Below are 8,668 nucleotides of genomic sequence, written 5' to 3' on the forward strand. Positions count from 1 at the left end.
GCAGGGAATCAGATGCGGGGAATCAGAGGCGGGGAATCAGAGCCTGGGAATCAGAGTCTGGGAATCAAAGTTGGGGAATCAGAGGGAGGGAATCAGATATGGGGAAACAGGGGCGGGGAACCAGAGGCGGGGAAACAGAGGCGGGGAATCAGATATGGGGAATCAGAGGCGGGGAATTAGAGTTGGAGAATCAGAGGCGGGGAATCAGAGGCGGGGAAACAGAGGCGGGGAATCAAACACGGGGAATCAGAGGTGGGGAATCAGAGGTTGGGAATCAGAGGCAGGGAATCAGAGGCGGGGAATGAGAGGCAGGGAATCAGATGTGCGGAATCGGAGATGGGGAATCAGAGGCAGGGAATCAGAGGCGGGGAATCAGAGGCAGGGAATCAGAGGCCGGGAATCAGATATGGGGAAACAGAAGCGGGGAATCAGAGGCGGGGAAACAGAGGCTGGGAATCAGGTATGGGGAATCAGAGGTGGGGAATCAGAGGTTGGGAATCAGAGGCAGGGAATCAGATATGGGGAAACAGGGGCGGGGAATCAAAGGCGGTGAATCAGAGATGGGGAATCAGAGCTGGGGAATCAGAGGCAGGGGATCAAACACGGGGAATCAGAGGCGGGGAATCAGAGCTGGGGAATCAGAGGCGGGGAATCAGAGTTGGGGAATCAGAGGCGGGGAATCAGAGCTGGGGAATCAGAGGTGGGGAATCAGAGTCGGGGAATCAGAGGCAGGGAATCGGATGTGCGGAATCAGAGATGGGGAATCAGAGGTGGGGAATCAGAGGCGGTGAATCTGAGATGGGGAATCAGAGGCGGGGAATCAGAGGCAGGTTATCAGACACGGGGATTCAGAGGCTGGGAATCAGACGGGGGGAATCAAAGGCGGGGAATGAAGCTGGGGAATCAGAGGCAGGGAATCAGAGGCAGGGAATCAATCACGGGGAATCAGAGCTGGGGAATCAGAGGCGGGGAATTAGAGTTGGGGAATCAGAGGAGGGGAATCAGAGGCGGGGAAACAGAGGCGGGGAATCAGATATGGGGAATCAGAGGTGGGGAATCAGAGGTTGGGAATCAGAGGCAGGGAATCAGAGGCGGGGAATCAGAGGCAGGGAATCAGATATGCGGAATCGGAGATGGGTAATCAGAGGTAGGGAATCAGAGGTGGGGAATCAGAGGCGGGGAATAAGAGGCCGGGAATCAGATATGGGGAAACAGAGGTGGGGAATCAGAGGCGGGGAAACAGAGGCGGGGAATCAGATATGGGGAATCAGAGGTGGGGAATCAGAGGTTGGGAATCAGAGGCAGGGAATCAGAGGCTTGGAATCTGATGCAGGGAATCAGATGCGGGGAATCAGAGGCGGGGAATCAGAGCTGGGGAATCAGAGGTGGGGAATCAGAGTTGGGGAATCAGAGGCGGGGACTTAGATATTGGGAAACAAAGGCGGGGAATCAGAGGCGGGGAAACAGAGGCGGGGAGTCAGATATGGGGAATCAGAGGTGGGGAATCAGAGGCAGGGAATCAGATGTGCGGAATCCGAGATGGGGAATCAGAGGCAGGGAAACAGAGGCGGGGAATCAGATATGGGGAATCAGAGATGGGGAATCAGAGGCAGGGAATCAGATGTGCGGAATCAGAGATGGGGAATCAAAGGCAGGGAATCAGAATCAGAAGCAGGGAATCAGAGGCCGGGAATCAGAGGCCGGAATCAGATGCCGGGAATAAGAGGCCGGGAATCAGAGGTGGGGAATCAGAGTCCGGGAATCAGAGATGGGGATTCAGAGGCGGGGAATGAGATATGGGGAATCAGAGGCGGGGAATCAGAGGCGGGGAAACAGAGGCGGGGAATCAGATATGGGGAATCAGAGGTGGCGAATCAAAGGCGGTGAATCAGAGATGGGGAATCAGAGGCCGGGAATCGGAGGCAGGGAATCAAACACGGGGAATCAGAGGCGGGGAATCAGAGCTGGGGAATAAGAGGCTGGGAATCAAAGTTGGGGAATCAGAGGCAGGGAATCAGATATGGGGAAACAGGGGCGGGGAATCAGAGGCGGGGAAACAGAGGCAGGGAATCAGATATGGGAAATCAGAGGCGGGGAATTAGAGTTGGGGAATCAGAGGCGGGGAATCAGAGGCGGGGAAACAGAGGCGGGGAATCAAACACGGGGAATCAGAGGTGGGGAATCAGAGGTTGGGAATCAGAGGCATGGAATCAGAGGCGGGGAATCAGAGGCGGGGAATCAGAGGCAGGGAATCAGATGTGCGGAATCGGAGATGGGGTATCAGAGGCAGGGAATCAGAGGCGGGGAATCAGAGTCCGGGAATCAGATATGGGGAAACAGAGGCGGGGAATCAGAGGCGGGGAAACAGAGGCTGGGAATCAGATATGGGGAATCAGAGGTGGGGAATCAGAGGTTGGGAATCAGAGGCAGGGAATCAGAGGCTTGGAATCAGATGCAGGGAATCAGATGCAGGGTATCAGAGGCGGGGAATCAGAGCTGGGGAATCAGAGGTGGGGAATCAGAGTTGGGGAATCAGAGGCGGGGACTTAGATATTGGGAAACAGAGGCGGGGAATCAGATGCGGGGAAACAGAGGCGGGGAATCAGATATGGGGAATCAGAGATGGGGAATCAGAGGCAGGGAATCAGATGTGCGGAATCAGAGATGGGGAATCAAAGGCAGGGAATCAGAATCAGAAGCATGGAATCAGAGGCCGGGAATCAGAGGCCGGAATCAGATGCCGGGAATAAGAGGCTGGGAATCAGAGGTGGGGAATCAGAGTCCGGGAATCAGAGATGGGGAATCAGAGGCGGGGAATGAGATATGGGGAATCAGAGGCGGGGAATCAGAGGCGGGGAAACAGAGGCGAGGAATCAGATATGGGGAATCAGAGGTGGCGAATCAAAGGCGGTGAATCAGAGATGGGGAATAAGAGGCGGGGAATCAGAGGCAGGGAATCAAACACGGGGAATCAGAGGCGGGGAATCAGAGCTGGGGAATCAGAGGCGGGGAATCAGAGTTGGGGAATCAGAGGCGGGGAATCAGAGCTTGGGAATCAGAGGTGGGGATCAGAGTCGGGGAATCAGAGGCAGTTAATCAGATGTGCGGAATCCGAGATGGGGAATCAGAGGTGGGGAATCAGAGGCTGTGAATCAGAGATGGGGAATCAGAGGCGGGGAATCAGACGCAGGAAATCAGACACGGGGATTCAGAGGCTGGGAATCAGACGGGGGGAATCAAAGGCGGGGAATCAGAGCTGGGGAATCAGAGGCAGGGAATCAGAGTTGGGGATTCAGAGGCGGGGAATCAGATATGGGGAATCAGAGGTGGGGAATCAGAGGTGGTGAATCAGAGATGGGGAATCACAGGCGGGGAATCAGAGGCAGGGAATAGAACGCGGGGAATCAGAGGCAGGGAATCAGAGTTGGGGCATCAGAGGTTGGGAATTAGATATGGGGAAACAGAGGCGGGGAATCAGAGGCGGGGAAACAGAGGCGGGAAATCAGATATGGGGAATCAGAGGTGGAGAATCAGAGGCAGGGAATCAGATGTGCAGAATCAGAGATGGGGAATCAGAGGCAGCGAATCAGAATCAGAAGCGGGGAATCAGAGGCCGGGAATCAGAGGCCGGGAATCAGATGCTGGGAATAAGAGGCCGGGAATCAGAGGTGGGGAATCAGAGTCCGGGAATCAGAGATGGGGATTCAGAGGCGGGGAATGAGATATGGAGAATCAGAGGCGGGGAATCAGAGGCGGGGATACAGAGGTGGGGAATCAGATATGTGGAATCAGAGGTGGCGAATCAAAGGCGGTGAATCAGAGATGGGGAATCAGAGGCGGGGAATCAGAGGCAGGGAATCAAACACGGGAAATCAGAGGCGGGGAATCAGAGCTGGGGAATCAGAGGCGGGGAATCAGAGTTGGGGAATCAGAGGCAGGGAATCAGATATGGGCAAACAAGGGCAGGGAATCAGAGGCGGGGAAACAGAGGCGGGGAATCATATATGGGGAATCAGAGGTGTGGAATCAGAGGTTGGGAATCAGAGGCAGGGAATCAGAGGCGGCGAAACAGAGGCGGGGAATCAGATATGGGGAATCGGAGGTGGCGAATCAAAGGCGGTGAAACAGAGATGGGGAATCAGGGCAGGGAATCAGAGGCAGGGAATCAAACACGGGGAATCAGAGCTGGGGAATCAGAGGCGGGGAATTAGAGTTGGGGAATCAGAGGAGGGGAATCAGAGGCGGGGAAACAGAGGCAGGGAATCAGATATGGGGAATCAGAGGTGGGGAATCAGAGGTTGGGAATCAGAGGCAGGGAATCAGAGGCGGGGAATCAGAGGCAGGGAGTCAGATGTGCGGAATCGCAGATGGGTAATCAGAGGTAGGGAATCAGAGGTGGGGAATCAGAGGCGGGGAATAAGAGGCCGGGAATCAGATATGGGGAAACAGAGGTGGGGAATCAGAGGCGGGGAAACAGAGGCGGGGAATCAGATATGGGGAATCAGAGGTGGGTAATCAGAGGTTGGGAATCAGAGGCAGGGAATCAGAGGCTTGGAATCAGATGCAGGGAATCAGATGCGGGGATTCAGAGGCGGGGAATCAGAGCTGGGGAATCAGAGGTGGGGAATCAGAGTTTGGGAATCAGAGGCGGGGACTTAGATATTGGGAAACAAAGGCGGGGAATCAGAGGCGGGGAAACAGAGGCGGGGAGTCAGATATGGGGAATCAGAGGTGGGGAATCAGAGGCAGGGAATCAGATGTGCGGAATCAGAGATGGGGAATCAGAGATGGGGATTCAGAGGCGGGGAATGAGAGGCCGGAATCAGATGCCGGGAATAAGAGGCCGGGAATCAGAGGCGGGGAAACAGATGCGGGGAATCATATATGGGGAATCAGAGGTGTGGAATCAGAGGTTGGGAATCAGAGGCAGGGAATCAGAGGCGGCGAAACAGAGGCGGGGAATCAGAGGCGGGGAATGAGATATGGGGAATCAGAGGCGGGGAATCAGAGGCGGGGAAACAGATGCGGGGAATCAGATATGGGGAATCAGAGGTGGCGAATCAAAGGCGGTGAATCAGAGATGGGGAATCAGAGGCCGGGAATCAGAGGCAGGGAATCAAACACGGGGAATCAGAGGCGGGGAATCAGAGCTGGGGAATCAGAGGCCGGGAATCAGAGTTGGGGAATCAGAGGCGGGGAAGCAGAGGCAGGGAATCAGACGCGGGGATTCAGAGGCGGGGAATCATAGTTGGGAATCAGAGGCGGATAATCAGATATGGGGAAACAGAGGTGGGGAATCAGGGGCGGGGAAACAGAGGCGGGGAATCAGATATGGGGAATCGGATGCAGGGAATCAGAGGCGGGGAATCGGAGCTGGGGAATCAGAGGCGGGGAATCAGAGTTGGGGCATCAGAGGTGGGGAATTAGATATGGGGAAACAGAGGCGGGGAATCAGAGGCGTGGAAACAGAGGCGGGGAATCAGATATGGGGAATCAGAGGTGGGGAATCAGAGGCAGGTAATCAGATGTGCGGAATCAGAGATGGGGAATCAGAGGCAGGGAATCAGAATCAGAAGCGGGGAGTCAGAGGCCGGGAATCAGAGGCCTGGAATCAGATGCTGGGAATAAGAGGCCGGGAATCAGAGGTGGGGAATCAGAGTCCGGGAATCAGAGATGGGGAGTCAGAGGCGGGGAATGAGATATGGAGAATCAGAGGCGGGGAATCAGAGGCGGGGAAACAGAGGTGGGGAATCAGATATGGGGAATCAGAATAGGCGAATCAAAGGCGGTGAATCAGAGATGGGGAATCAGAGGCGGGGAATCAGAGGCAGGGAATCAAACACGGGGAATCAGAGGCGGGGAATCAGAGCTGGGGAATCAGAGGCTGGGAATCAAAGTTGGGGAATCAGAGTCAGGGAATCAGATATGGGGAAACAGGGGCGGGGAATCAGAGGCGGGGAAACAGAGGCGGGGAATCAGATATGGGGAATCAGAGGCGGGGAATTAGAGTTGGGGAATCAGAGGCGGGGAATCAGTGGCGGGGAAACAGAGGCGGGGAATCAAACACGGGGAATCAGAGGTGGGGAATCAGAGGTTGGAAATCAGAGGCAGGGAATCAGCGGCGGGGAATCAGAGGCGGGGAATCAGAGGCAGGGATCAGAGGCGGGGAATCAGAGGCGGGAATCAGAGGCCGGGAATCAGATATGGGGAAACAGAGGCGGGGAATCAGAGGCGGGGAAACAGAGGCTGGGAATCAGATATGGGGAATCAGAGGTGGGGAATCAGAGGTTGGGAATCAGAGGCAGGGAATCAGAGGCTTGGAATCAGATGCAGGGAATCAGATGCGGGGAATCAGAGGCGGGGAATCAGAGCCTGGGAATCAGAGTCTGGGAATCAAAGTTGGGGAATCAGAGGCAGGGAATCAGATATGGGGAAACAGGGGCGGGGAATCAGAGGCGGGGAAACAGAGGCGGGGAATCAGATATGGGGAATCAGAGGCGGGGAATTAGAGTTGGGGAATCAGAGGCGGGGAATCAGAGGCGGGGAAACAGAGGCGGGGAATCAAACACGGGGAATCAGAGGTGGGGAATCAGAGGTTGGGAATCAGAGGCAGGGAATCAGAGGCGGGGAATGAGAGGCAGGGAATCAGATGTGCGGAATCGGAGATGGGGAATCAGAGGCAGGGAATCAGAGGCGGGGAATCAGAGGCAGGGAATCAGAGGCCGGGAATCAGATATGGAGAAACAGAAGCGGGGAATCAGAGGCGGGGAAACAGAGGCTGGGAATCAGGTATGGGGAATCAGAGGTGGGGAATCAGAGGCGGGGAATCAGAGCTGGGGAATCAGAGGTGGGGAATCAAAGTTGGGGAATCAGAGGCGGGGACTTAGATATGGGGAAACAGAGGCGGGGAATCAGAGACGGGGAAACAGAGGCGGGGATTCAGATATGGGGAATCAGAGGTGGGGAATCAGAGGCAGGGAATTAGATGTGCGGAATCAGAAATGGGGAATCAGAGGCAGGGAATCAGAATCAGAAGCAGGGAATCAGAGGCCGGGAATCAGAGGCCGGGAATCAGAGGCCGGAATAAGATGCCGGGAATAAGAGGTCGGGAATCAGAGGTGGGGAATCAGAGTCCGGGAATCAGAGATGGGGAATCAGAGGCGGGGAATGAGATATGGGGAATCAGAGGCGGGGAATCAGAGGCGGGGAAACAGTGGCGAGGAATCAGATATGGGGAATCAGAGGTGGCGAATCAAAGGCGGTGAATCAGAGATGGGGAATCAGAGCTGGGGAATCAGAGGCAGGGGATCAAACACGGGGAATCAGAGGCGGGGAATCAGAGCTGGGGAATCAGAGGCGGGGAATCAGAGTTGGGGAATCAGAGGCGGGGAATCAGAGCTGGGGAATCAGAGGTGGGGAATCAGAGTCGGGGAATCAGAGGCAGGGAATCGGATGTGCGGAATCAGAGATGGGGAATCAGAGGAGGGGAATCAGAGGCGGTGAATCTGAGATGGGGAATCAGAGGCTGGGAATCAGAGGCAGGTTATCAGACACGGGGATTCAGAGGCTGGGAATCAGACTGGGGGAATCAAAGGCGGGGAATGAAGCTGGGGAATCAGAGGCAGGGAATCAGAGGCAGGGAATCAAACACGGGGAATCAGAGCTGGGGAATCAGAGGCGGGGAATTAGAGTTGGGGAATCAGAGGAGGGGAATCAGAGGCGGGGAAACAGAGGCGGGGAATCAGATATGGGGAATCAGAGGTGGGGAATCAGAGGTTGGGAATCAGAGGCAGGGAATCAGAGGCGGGGAATCAGAGGCAGGGAATCAGATGTGCGGAATCGGAGATGGGTAATCAGAGGTAGGGAATCAGAGGTGGGGAATCAGAGGCGGGGAATAAGAGGCCGGGAATCAGATATGGGGAAACAGAGGTGGGGAATCAGAGGCGGGGAAACAGAGGCGGGGAATCAGATATGGGGAATCAGAGGTGGGGAATCAGAGGTTGGGAATCAGAGGCAGGGAATCAGAGGCTTGGAATCAGATGCAGGGAATCAGATGCGGGGAATCAGAGGCGGGGAATCAGAGCTGGGGAATCAGAGGTGGGGAATCAGAGTTGGGGAATCAGAGGCGGGGACTTAGATATTGGGAAACAAAGGCGGGGAATCAGAGGCGGGGAAACAGAGGCGGGGAGTCAGATATGGGGAATCAGAGGTGGGGAATCAGAGGCAGGGAATCAGATGTGCGGAATCAGAGATGGGGAATCAGAGGCAGGGAATCAGAATCAAAAGCAGGGAATCAGAGGCCGGGAATCAGAGGCCGGAATCAGATGCCGGGAATAAGAGGCCGGGAATCAGAGGTGGGGAATCAGAGTCCGGGAATCAGAGATGGGGATTCAGAGGCGGGGAATGAGATATGGGGAATCAGAGGCGCGGAATCAGAGGCGGGGAAACAGATGCGGGGAATCAGATATGGGGAATCAGAGGTGGCGAATCAAAGGCGGTGAATCAGAGATGGGGAATCAGAGGCCGGGAATCAGAGGCAGGGAATCAAACACGGGGAATCAGAGGCGGGGAATCAGAGCTGGGGAATCAGAGTTGGGGAATCAGAGGCGGGGAAGCAGAGGCAGGGAATCAGACGCGGGCATTCAGAGGCGGGGAATCATAGTTGGGA

This window comes from Narcine bancroftii, unplaced genomic scaffold (genome assembly GCF_036971445.1).
Source record: "Narcine bancroftii isolate sNarBan1 unplaced genomic scaffold, sNarBan1.hap1 Scaffold_158, whole genome shotgun sequence".
In the NCBI taxonomy this organism is placed as follows: domain Eukaryota; kingdom Metazoa; phylum Chordata; class Chondrichthyes; order Torpediniformes; family Narcinidae; genus Narcine; species Narcine bancroftii.